Source organism: Podarcis muralis, chromosome 6 (genome assembly GCF_964188315.1).
Source record: "Podarcis muralis chromosome 6, rPodMur119.hap1.1, whole genome shotgun sequence".
NCBI lineage: Eukaryota > Metazoa > Chordata > Lepidosauria > Squamata > Lacertidae > Podarcis > Podarcis muralis.
The window spans coordinates 6,771,786-6,785,177 of NC_135660.1; positions in this window are offsets into that span (position 1 = coordinate 6,771,786).

Below are 13,392 nucleotides of genomic sequence, written 5' to 3' on the forward strand. Positions count from 1 at the left end.
AAGCAACAATGGGTGCAACACCATTTGTAAGTAGCCTTGGAATGTGATACAATCAAACACTAGTAGAATCAAACGCTATAATCATTTTAATATGTGTCACGCAGATGTGACAAAGTGTGCTTTATATCAGGCACATTGAACTCCCAAGAGACTGTGATCTACTTCCAGTAGCTCAAGAGTCATCTGGTATTTAATATGGGTATCTTTCCCTCTTATGGAATTGCTACTCCTTGTGACCTGTGCCTTGGAAAGGTACCAATCTGATGTAGGCGTCAAAGCCTTCAGAAAGAACTCTGAGTTCAAGCTCTTATTAATCCAGCAATGAGGGCCAGGATAGTAAATGCATTACAATTGCAAAAGCCAACAAACTTCTACCTGCAGTTGAATCAAACCACAGTGCAGTACAATTGCTACTTCCACAGAGCACTTGCTAGTTGCAATCCATCAGGGGTGCCACTTGAATAAAATATGAGGAAGGGGGCAAGTGAGCCCCACCTCGCATAATCAATCACATAATGTGGCTGATGTCCACCATTAGAATGGCAATTGCCATGAAATTTGGGGGAACCAGGACCCCTCAAATATTTTATAGGGGCACCTCAGCCCCTAGTTCTTCGCTCCTAGGTAGCCCATTTCCTGTTGAGTGCAACAATAATAGAGAACCTTTGTTCTGGACAGCCCTTTAAATGTTTTCTCATAGTCATGAGGAAAGGATTCTGTGGTCGCTCGTCTAATTCTTCAGATGGCTAGGCAGCACACCCCCAGAGATGCCTCCTGTTGGCATTCCACTGCCCAAGGCAGCTCTCACAGCCTGCCTTGTGGGTGGACCGGCCCTCCGCTTCATAGCTGGTTATGATAAGAAACCCACACACACTTTCCTGAATTTACAGTGGTAACTGCTAGTGCTAGATTTCAGGATCTGTGAGTTGGCATAGTAACACAATACTGGCATGAAGAGAGGGAACCAATGGAAACTCTGGCATCAGATATTCAAAATGTGTGCTACGTATTTCACTGCCTAATGGTCACCACCATATTATAGTCGAGCTCCTTTTTTCAAATCAGTCCCAAAGCATTCACCACATAATGGTCACAGGGCATTCTAAGCGTGCATGAGAATGCCTTGCCCCAGTTTGGACTACCTATTATCCTTCCTGTGCCTGTTCACACATATTTTGTGCATCCCAATTGCACACAAAACAGTTAGTAATAAGTAATAAGCATTATAAACATAATTATGTTTCTTCATAAAGACTGTTTCCTCGATTAAGGGACGTTCCTTGGTTTTTCACCAAATCATAGAATCATAGAATAGTAGAGTTGGAAGGGACCCTGAGGGTCATCTAGTACAACCCCTGCAATGCAGGAATCTCAGCTAAAGCATCCATGACAGAAGGTCATCCATAGAATCGTAGAGTCAGCAGGACACACAAGAACTGGCAGAAAGCAGGACAACTAGGAGGATTGAAGCCCAGGCCATCTCCTGATTGTGTGGCACAGGAAGAATTGCCCATAAAGGCTGCTTGTGATTCAGGCCATGGAGGCTGCAGCTGCAAGCACCGAGGCAGCAGGCAGGCAGAGAGCACCAACCTCAGCCCATCATACTTCACTGGCCTGTGGTCCACCAGCTTATGAAAGCCATTTTGGAATGTTTAAATGCTTCCCCCAAGGGTCTGCTGGCAACCCCACACTGGATCCACACCATCCTGGAACATGGGAAATGTCACACTTCATGGGAACCACTGATCAGCACCAGATCTCAGACTAACTCTGAGCCCTCCAGACCCGTCTCTGCCTGCTGCAAGCCGATCCTTCTGCTCTGCTTTTCCAGAACACTCAGGCCAGGCACCTGGCCAGACGGCCACTCCCCTGCCCTTCCCCATGGATGCACCCTGGGCTTATGAGCCATGGCCAGTCCCTCCACTCTGAATGGCCAGCAAGCTCTTGCTGCGGAATGGGCAGCTGGCTGCACATCTGGCGACCAAGCGGGTTCCAGAGAGCTGAGGCTCCCAGGCAGTCAGGCTACTGTGGTCTCTAGCCCTGTAAGGAACACAAAGGGGGGACATTTTTCTCCAAATGCGCATATTGAACACATTTGACTGAGAAACTCCCACACAGTGCAGGCCAAACCTCAACCACAAGGCAGCTCTTCCAAAGAGAGATGTGGCTGCTTTGGCACAGCTCCATTCAGTGTACAAAAGCCCGCTCTGAGTCAGAGCAACACTGAGAAGTCTACTGCTCGGATGCCCCCGGGGGAAGCTTCCCTGTGCCCCTTTGCCTGGTGCAGAACAGCCACACATCCAGGCATCTGCACAAGAGGTGGCCTGATGCCCAGTGCTCCGGCCCCTGGGACAAGTGGGGGGCTGCCAATTCATTGGGGCGGGCAGCAAGCTCTGTCTGCCAGAGCCCCATCAAGAAGTTGCTTGATTAGCCAACAAGGAGAAAAAAACCCGGGAAGTGTGCATCCCCTATCAACACCTTCAGCCTCAATCTAGTTCAGGGGTCAGCAAGGTTTATCTTGCCTGGGCCGGATCAGTCCCACGGAGATCCCTCCGTGGGCCGGATTGTGAGTGTGTGCACCTGTGATTTCCAGCACTGCAGAAGCGAGTCCCCGCACCATGCTGTGCCAGTTTAGCGCAGCGCACGAGCAGGCAGCTCGGTTCGGGGGCGGCTTGTGGGCTGGTCAAACGACCTCTGCAGGCCGCTTCCAGCCCATGGGCCTTAGGTTGCTGACCCCTGATCTAGTTACTATCAGAAACACATACCATAGAACAGTTGCCATCTTGAAGGCTGCCCTGCCCCACAAAATAAAGCCCTCCTACGTACCAGGCTGTGGATTACAAGCATAATGTGATGTGATGCGAAGTGTACTTGGGAAAAGCGCTGGACAAAAGCCTTGGGGAAAGCTGCAGGAGTCGGAATTGCCAGAGCTGGCAAGCTCATGGATGCTACAGTAAAGGGCAGGGTGGCCAAGGAGGAAGAACCAAAGGGACAGGAGGCAGGTGGCTTCCAGGAGCTACTCTTGTTATTTTCCCTCAGACCAGGAAAGTGGGGGAATTTGGATAAATGCTGCGGGAACATTATGGGCAGAGAACAGAACATGCTGCAGAAAGCAATGTGGTGGAAGAGGGGATCAGAAGGCAGGAATGAAGGGGTGGGCTGTGGGCAGGAATAATGCCAGCAAGCCCACCAGCCCACGAGGGAGACAGCCTGGCCGGAAGACTTGGCCTGGCACTCCATAGGCTGGTTTCACCAAAGCCTCTGGCTAAGGCAGCCTTTCCTGAATTACTCCACAGGTGAGGAGTCAAAGGGCTACTAGTTCCAAACACAGGCAAAGGGCATGAGCCCTCCACAGCAAAAGGGTCACTGATGTCAGACCTTCATAAAATGCCAACTGCAAGAGTCATTCACATATTTTAAAAGGGTGGCATCAGGGCAGTTATAAACAAGTACAGTTTTGTAAAAAAAACAAAAACCCTAATAATTTTATTTAAATTATATTCTTCAAATGATATTAAGCATCTCTAAAAATAACAAGTTTTGAAATTAAATCTGAACACGAGCATGTTAATGTCTATAATCACAGAACCATAGAGTTGGATGGGATCCCAAGGGCCATCTAGTCCAACCCCTTGCAGTGCAGGAATCTCAGCTAAAGCACCCATGACAGATGGCCACCCAACCTCTGCTTAAAAACCTCCAAGGAAGAGGAGTCCCCCACCTCCCAAGGGAGACCATTCCACTGCCAAACAGCTCCTACTGTCCCAGTTCTTTCTGGTGTTCACTTGAAATCGCCTTTCTTGTAACTTGAATCCATTGGCTCTGGTCCTCCCCTCCAGAACATTCAAAAATATAATCGTCACACACCCCTTTTTTGAAAAGAATAATTGGCATAAAAATGTGACAATTATGGTGAAATATGGTACTTAACACTAAACATATTTAACCATTTGTTTGTCATCATGATAAGCATTGTTCAAAGAGGGAAGGATGAAAATATATTTTAGCCTTTCTAGTATGTGAAGATGGATGAGACAGGAATTTGAAGTCATACTCTAGTTTACGAGCACTTTGTTTAGGATTTTCTGTTTTTTCAGTCCACATCTGAATGTCGGATGAACATCAATCCAAAATAATTTATGTACAGAAGGAATGCTCCAAAGCAAGACCCCTTAACACACTTCAGTTTCCAGTCCTTTAAGCTCACATTTCCTAGCCATTTCTATAGATGCTTATGGATGGATGTCAACCCACTTTAGCAACTAAATTGACTATGAGAAATATTTGGGGGGAACTCAATGCCATTTTCAACTGAGATTCTGGAAAAAAAGATACTGGTTTCCAGGCAAGAGATTAGTATTCACTTATAACAGGGAATATAATGATTCCTTGGATGAGCAATATTCAGCTTCAAAGCAGATACTTACTTTCTCCATCTGAAGTCAATAGAAATCAATGAGATCCTGTGGATCATGCAGAGACTGATTCTCCTTATGCTTCTCTATCTCCTCCTTTGCATATGAAAGCATCATCTCCATGCAGGACAAGGCCTTCTTGTGGGGCCCTGGGAGATGTTTCATGAGCCATGGGAGAATTTCACAAAGCTAAATGAAAGATAGCAGAAATGCTGCCATTACCATGAGGAAGCTTGGTCACACTGTTTGTGCTTTGGATTAGCACTTTAAAAACATGATCTGCATTCTTCTTCAGGGCATATCGTGAGCAGTTATTTTCATTTCTCCTAAGCCAAACAGGTCCCCCTGAATACCACAAATCAGGGCCTTAATACCACAAATCAATATTTTGGAATCCATTATGATAGAGGACAGAGGGTTGAAGAAGTGACATCAGGTTTAAATTGATTTGAGATAAGGGCCACTTACTATCTCTCCGCCTGCTCAATTTCTTATGATTATCATTAAGATAAAATAAAATAAAAAGCATGAGTAAGAAGACTTTGCCCACCACAGAGGACTCTTTGGAGGAACGATGGGATAAAAATGGAACAATGACCTTCAGAACAGGTCATCTAGAGCCCACCAAAGGGGACAGAGATGAGCAAAATAATCTTTTCACTAAGGGAATTACATACTTTTGTTGCCATCGTGAAAAACTAAATGTGTCTACTCTCTACTGACTTAGCAGTGGCAATGATGATGGTGCCTATAGTGAGGTCTTCTTAATCCTTGTAAATCTGGTTCTTGGGATGGGTTGTGGGTGGAAAGTGCTTCTGACTCCATGTTAGAGTACCATCAGTGGAGAAGGACAAGGACAGTGCTTCTTAGAAACCGACTTAGAGCAGAAATATTAGTACTGTAATCACTCTCTGAAAGCAATGTATGATCCGAATTGCCTACATGCTGTGCTTACCCCAGTGGGTCTCTACATTTAGTTCTAGGTCATGGCATTCCCCCGGGTCCCAGTGAATTGTAGAGTTGGAAGGGACCCTGAGGGCCATCTAGTCCAACTCCCTCCAATGCTGGAATCTCAGCTAAAGACATCCATGACACATGGCCATCCAACTTCTGCTTAAATACCTCCAAGGAGGAGAGTCCACAATCTCCCAAGGGAGACCATTCCACTGTCAAAAAGCTCTTACTGTCAGTAAGTTTTTCCATATGTTTCTTTCTGAATCTTCTTTTTTGTAACATGAAGCCATTGATTTGAGTCCTACCCTCCAGAGCAGGGCTGGATCTAGACACATCAAAGAAGCGATTCAGTTAAACACATTGTATTTTTAAAATTATTGTTCAATTTTACAATTAACATTCACATTCAAATAAAAGTCATAATCATAAACATATACGATTCTCTGAATCCTTGGACTTCCCTGGGCTGAGATTCCATGGATTCCATTCAACTGCATCATATAATCTTCTCCAGTTTTTCCTAAAATTCCATTCTTACCATAGTTCTTGTTACATTACAAGTGTTGTTACATTGCTGCCAATGTTTTTAATTGTGTACAGTGTTCTCCAAGGGAACTTACAAATTTCCCCCATTCCTTATTAAAGGTATTCTTCTTGGTTTCTAATCTTTCTGGTCATTTTTTGCCATTTTGGCGTAGTCCATCATTTTTATCAACCATTCCTCTCTGGTAAGGACTTTATCTTTTTTCCTTCTCAGAACCAAAAGTATCGGCGCTGCTGTCGTCGCATACATAGTCGTTTCTGCTCCTTTGGTATTTCTGCACCTTAGATTCCTAGTAAAAACGCTTCTGGGTTTTTTCACAAAGGTTATTTTCACAAAGGCATTGTAAACTTCATACAGGGAAGTTCCTTTGGCGAAAAATGGGACTCCACTGCGCCATCTGGTGGCATAGTGTTATAATGCATAGAAATAGCTTTATCTTTACAAATGTAGCCTAGTCCCAGGAGAAAACTATTACTTCCCTTAATCTGGACACTATATATCTGCTGATGCAGCCTAGAACAGCATTAGCTTTTTTGTAATTGCATCACACAGCTGACTCATATTAAGCTTGTTGTCCACAGAAGACCTCAAGTGAAGGAGACAGTGTTGTTGCAGAGAGTTTCAGAAAAGCAAACTGTTTTACACCTTTATATTTTTTTTCCAGCCCCAAAATTGTGAAACAGGAGACATGAGAATGTCTTGCCAGCTTTCTATACATGATAACGTGTTCAGGAGGAAGTTGCTTTGCAAATGTGCTTTGCAAACTGCAAGCAGCAAGTTTCATTCAGCCCAGGGCAAATTCATTTGCTCCATATCTTCACCGTTCCCTGGTCAAGAATCCAAGGAGTTTTCTTGGAACACCCCCAACCTTGAAATTTCTATCCCAGAGATTGAACAGGTAGTAATCACCAGTGATACGAGCTGAAAGAATAGCATTCTGGTAAAAGTTAAATGATCCACTTTTGCTGGAACACTTAACCAGATTGTGGACTCTTGTTCATTGAAGGCTTTCAGCAGAGATTGTTTGAGGAAGAAATGGGATTTTGCCTTCAATTATTATACTACTACCATTATACTACTACTACTACTACTACTACTACTACTACTACTATGCTTTGGTTGGCATTCCCTGCATTACAGAGGGATGGCTTGGGCGACCCTCGGGGTCTCTTTCTGCTCTGCAGTTTTTTTTTATTGTAGGGTGACAAGCAGAAGAAAGAAATTTGTCTGGATAAAAATCCAGTGTAAAAACAGTTGTGTGAGGTTTTTTGGAAGCATCAAAGTGGTGGAGGGAGGGGGGGTAGGTTTCTGAGCCCAGAAACTTGTTTAGAAAAGCTCATAAGATGCCCTAAGCAAGCAGTCAGAACTCCCCGTCCCCGGGAGACATTTGAACTGTAACCGTGTATGTGCAAACAGAAGGGGAAACGACAGGCCGCCAGAGTTCTGGAGTACTGACCCAGAAACTGAATAGCTAGAGGAGGCCAACAACCTACCTCTTGAAAGACTGACTCCTGTGACTAAAGGATTAAAAGAGCAGCAGTTACTGCTCTCCTTGCGAAAAGCACTGAGACACCACTTAGTGTGCTTTGGCATGCAGTTTTTTGACTTCCCAGTCTTCAAGAGCAGGGAATGTTTGGCTTACTAACAAAAGGCTTATCAAGTGAAGGTGTTGTAAGTGAAAATTCACAAGCCACATATTCAGAATTTTGAATTGGAAAATATCACCAATGAAAGTCCTTTGGGGGGGGGAGTAAACATTTAATGAACTGTAAAAAATAAAAAGAGTAAAATTTAATGAACTAAACTTTGAGACTAAGTTGTGCCAGGAAGTTCAACAGACATGGATCAAGGGGTAAATCTGCAAAAAATACCCTTTACTGTGCTGAGTTGCTGGTTTCTGGGATTGACTTCAAAATCTTCTTGCCATTCTCTATCACCACCTGCTGGCCATGACTGAGCCCATAACCTTTGTTAGCTATTTGTGATTTTAAAAAATGTCTTACACAAATAGGTGAAGATAAATCTGTACTTGTCAGGCTGGCAACAGTTAAACAACAAGCATTATTTACATATAAATTCATGAGTGCAATATGGTTCTCTCCCTTGAGCCCAAGAGAGGGTTCTGACATGACAGCTTATACTCTAAATTCACTCTTCCCTCTGGCCCATCCAACTGAATACGTTCGAAATGATAGACTGATTCTGAGCAGGGCATGAGGAAAGATGCAAAGAGTCTTTGCATGCTTAAAATTCCAGGGTGGATTTCTAGCATTTCTGCTTAAAGGGTTGCAGGCCAAGATAGAAATATCTGCCCATCCTTATCCTGGAGAAGAGGAGACTGAGAGGAGATATGAGAGCCATCTTCAAATATCTCCAGGGCTGTCACTTGGAAGAGGGAGCGACACAACCTGAACCCGTTGTGTTTGCTGTGATTTTCCATCTTGGTTGTGGAAAAAATTGTTGTTGTTTAGTCGTTTAGTCGTGTCCGACTCTTCGTGACCCCATGGACCAGAGCACACCAGGCACTCCTGTCTTCCACCACCTCCCGCAGTTTGGTCAGGCTCATGTTTGTAGCTTCGAGAACACTGTCCAACCATCTCGTCCTCTGTCGTCCCCTTCTCCTTGTGCCCTCCATCTTTCCCAACATCAGGGTCTTTTCCAGGGAGTCTTCTCTTCTCATGAGGTGGCCAAAGTATTGGAGCCTCAACTTCACAATCTGTCCTTCCAGTGAGCACTCAGGGCTGATTTCCTTAAGACAGTGTTTCCCAACCGGTGTTCCGCGGCACACTAGTGTGCCGCGAGACGTTGCCTGGTGTGCCGCGGGAAAAATTAAAAAATTCGAAAGATATCCGGAGAGGCGGCCTTCAGGCGAGTTTTAATTTTAATTTTCCTTTTCCCACTTAATGCCCCACGCTCGCCCGAGCAGCTTGCAGTCCTCGGTAACCACGGCGACCCGAGGGAGGGGAGGGAACAGGGAAGTCGAGGGCGGCGGCGAGCCGCGATGACGTCAGTGGGCCGCGCCGCCTCGCCCTGGCACGGTGTGAGAGCCCCAGCTAGTGGCGCGAGCTTCGGAATAAGTGGGATCCGCGTGCGCGAGACCGAGATCGCGGGTAAGGAGCTCAGCCCTGGGCAGGAGGAAGCGGGGCCGCGCGTGCAGGCAACATCCCCACAGAGAGCGAGCCTCCCCCGGCCCACCACTCCGGGCAGGTCCACTCGCATGAGGGGGCGGCGATGGCGACGGCCGGCAGCTTGCCTGCAATGCCATCCCTCGAGCAGGCGAGGAGCCCGGAGGCTACCAGACGCGAGTCCTCTTTCCCACCCTGCTCGGGAGTCCAGAGCACTTGGTCGCATTCAGGATCTAGAGTGGGGAAGCGGGGCTTGTGTCTGGGCTGGACACATTGGGCTGCCTGTGCCGCTCGACCTGCGGGGAGAAATCAGGGTGGGAGTCACGACCTTGAGGCAGGGCTGCCAAGTGTGGCAGAAGAGGACACAGCCGTCGCACCTGTCCTTAGATAGGAGCTTCTTCCGTGTCGACCTGCTGCCCTAAAGTCTTGGCTTTTTTCTTGGCTTTTTGGCGTTTGGCACAGAAGGAAGGCAAGGGGGAGGGGAATAAATTGAAACTTACACTTTCGTGCGTCCCTCCCGGCGTGACGCTGCGCGCTGACGTCACGGGGCTGTAATGGTGGTGTGCCTTGAGATTTTTTTCATGAAACAAGTGTGCCTTTGCCCAAAAAAGGTTGGGAAACACTGACCTATATCACTGTTAAATAATGACTATAAAATCTTTGCAGAAGTGATGGCAAGCAGACTCAAAAAATGTCTAGTAAACATAATACATAAGGACCAGGCAGGATTTCTTCCAAATAGGTTCCTTAAAGATAACGTAAGGCACACCATAAACATTATTGAATATCTGGAATGTAAGAACGAAATACCCGCGGTGCTGATTTTCATCGATGCCGAAAAGGCATTCGATAACGTTTCTTGGAAGTTCCTAATGAAGAGTATGGAGAAAGCAGGGCTAAAGGGCGAGTTTATGGATGGAATAAAAGCAATATATTCGAATCAATCTGCAAAATTGATTATAAATAACAACCTAACAAATTCCTTTAAAATTGAAAAAGGAACAAGACAGGGATGCCCTCTATCCCCGCTTTTATTCATTATGGCATTAGAGATAATTACAAATAAAATAAGAGTAACACCAGAGATCCGAGGGATCAAAATAGGAACAAAAGAATTTAAACTAAAAGCGTACGCGGATGACTTAATGTTATCCTTGGAAAATCCGCAAAAAAGTGTTGGCAAGGTTTTGGAGATGTTAGAAGAATTCGGCAAGCTATCTGGTTTCAAATTAAATAAATTAAAGACAAAAATGTTAACCAAGAATATGAGAAAAGAGGAAACTGGAGAACTGGAAATGCAGTACGGAATTAAGGTGGTAAAAAAAACAAAATATCTGGGAATTAGTTTAACTACAAAAAACATAAATCTAATTCAGGATAACTATCTTACAACATGGAAGGAGATCAAGAAAGACCTAGATACGTGGAATAGAGTAAAGCTCTCGTGGAGGGGAAGAATGGCGGTGATAAAAATGAACGTACTTCCAAGAATGTTATTCCTGTTTCAAAACATCCCAGTGATTAGAGGACCCAAAATATTTACAGATTGGCAAAGAACCCTTTCGAAATTCATATGGCAGGGTAAAAGACCAAGAATCAGATTCAAACTCCTTACAGATTTGAAAGAAAGAGGGGGATTCTCGGTACCTAATTTGAAGCTATATTTCGAGGCTGCTAGTCTTTGCTGGATTAAAGATTGGATTACTTTAGAAAATACCGATTTGTTGGACCTAGAGGGGTTCGACAATAGGTTCAGCTGGCATGGCTATTTATGGCAAAATAAAGAAAAGGTACATAAAGGATTTTCAAATCACATTATAAGAGGGCCCCTATACGAAGTGTGGGAGAGGAATAAAAAACTCCTAGAATGGAAAACACCCTGGTGGTTATCACCAACTGACATTCTAATAACTAAAAAAGTAAATATGGAGGGAGAAAGGCTAACCTATGAAGACCTACTGATAAGATCAGAAAGTTGATGGAAGTTGAGAACTTATGAGGAGTTGAAAGATAAACTAATTGGCTGGCTACAATTCCATCAAATAAATGCAGTATGGATAGAAGATAGAAAAGTAGGGATGAATGAAAAGAAATCCAAGTTTCAAATAGAGATAATCGAAGGCAAATCTAAATTACTATCTAAAATGTACAATATATTATTAGAGTGGGATACCAAAGATGAAGAAATAAAGGAGGTAATGAAAAGATGGGCAATGGATCTGGGATACAATATAGAGTATGACAAGTGGTCGAAATTATGGACTAGTGGAATGAAATTTACGGCATGTGTAACACTCAGGGAAAATTTAGAAAAGATGATGTATAGGTGGTACATTACACCAGCAAAACTAGGGAAAATGTATAAAACAAATAAGAGCTGCTGGAAGTGTAAAATTAAAGAGGGTAATTTTTTCCATATGTGGTGGACATGCGACGAAATGAAGAAATATTGGGAACATATTTACAATGAGTTAAAAAAAATATTTAAGTATACATTTCCCAAAAGACCAGAAGCATTCCTACTAGGAATAATTGGGGACGAAATCAAAAAAGAAGATAAGACACTATTTCAGTATGCTACAACTGCTGCCAGATTACTAATTGCCCAAAATTGGAAAAATCAGAATATCCCATCAATTAGAGACTGGCAAACAAAATTATTTGAACTCGCAAAAATGACGCAAAAAATTAGAAACCAAAAAAATACAAAGTTTATTAATGATTGGAACAAATTTATGATATACATTGAAGGAAATTACAGAAACTTAAAAACTATAGCAGGTTCGATATAAATCTTACGATGTGCAAATCATTAACAATTACTAGCTGCAGAAAGACAAATTATGTATATTAAGAAGCCTGAAAGCAGGAGGGATGGAAATCAATAGGGCGTAGAAGAATGATGTAAATTCTTAAAGCTATATAGAGACAAGTGTGAAGACATGGAACTGTAATGGAAACGGATAATATTTTTAAGTTTGTTAAGATATTAGTTATTCAACTTTTTCCTTTTTTCTTCCTTCTTTGTAACTGTGGATTTGTTTTTCTTTTTGGTTATTCACATGAAAACTAATAAAAAGAATTTGGGGGGAAAAATGTGCATTTCTCCAATTTATAATTTTATTTCTTAAATCCCCCTGTTCACCAGTCAAGTAATACTGATCTTTCATCTCAAAAAATTAAACCTTGAAGAAGGATGTTTTTCTTCCTTCCTTGTTTGTCTCCTTCCTTGTTTTTTCATTAATGATCAATTACTTACATTTTCTGAATATATAAGGAGCTAGAAAATAAAACTTGGACTAATATAAAACAGTGTTAGAAACTGAGATATGAAAGCTCCAAGCTAAATGGCACCTTAAACCTAGATTATGGGTGCAGCAATTGAATGTTTAATTGTGCCTATTTAATAAAAAGAATTCAAAGCTGAAAATGAATGAACCGCAGCTAAAATCTTATATTCATTTTTCACATGGTCTAGTCCTCATCTGATGTCTGCAGAAAACAAAGCCATGCTTCCCCTACCTGACCCCCTAATATTCTTAAGAGGGTCTCTTTTCCAGTCTTCAGAGAGAGGTTGGAAGTGAGGAGCCAAAATAAAGTCCTCCTTCCCTTCCATTCTGCAGTTTTAATCTAAAATCTTAGGCTTAGTACTGTACCCAGAGCTCAGAAACTGCTCACATTAATGAAATTCCTTGTTCCAAATGCACCTAGAACACTGATCTAAAGTTGCCTGTAGTTTCCCAGTCAAGTGGTGTGTACCAAAATGAAAAATGGGTTATACAGAAGGGAGCTGCTTTCCTTAGCAGTAGGGATAGTGCTTGAGTTGCTGGTCTCTCTTTCATTTAAAAATTTCCAGCCAAGGTGGTGGCTGCAGGGGCCTCACCCTGGACACCATCATCATTGACACTGCTAAGTGGGCAGAGAGTAGACACATTTAGTTTTCCATGATGGCAACAAAACTAAGTAATTCCCTTCTTGAGAAGATTATTTGGTTCCCCTCTCTTCACCTTGGTGGGCTCTTGATGACCTATTCTGAAGGTCATTGTTCCATTTTTAACCAACTTTCTTCCAAAGAGTCTCCTGTGGTGGACAAAGATTTCTTACTTATGTTTTTTATCTCAATGATAATCATGAGAAATTGCTCAGGCTATGAGATTGTAAGTGGCCTTTATCTCAGATCAATTTATATATTTTTTTAAAATAATATTTATTAAAGTTTCAAATAATACAAAAAAGAAAAAAGAAAAAAAGAAAAAACAAGAAAAAAAAGATTCACCCATTACAGTCCAAATTTTCAATAACTTCTTTCCACAACTTCCCCTCACCTCCCCTTCTTGTATTCCATGTCCAAATA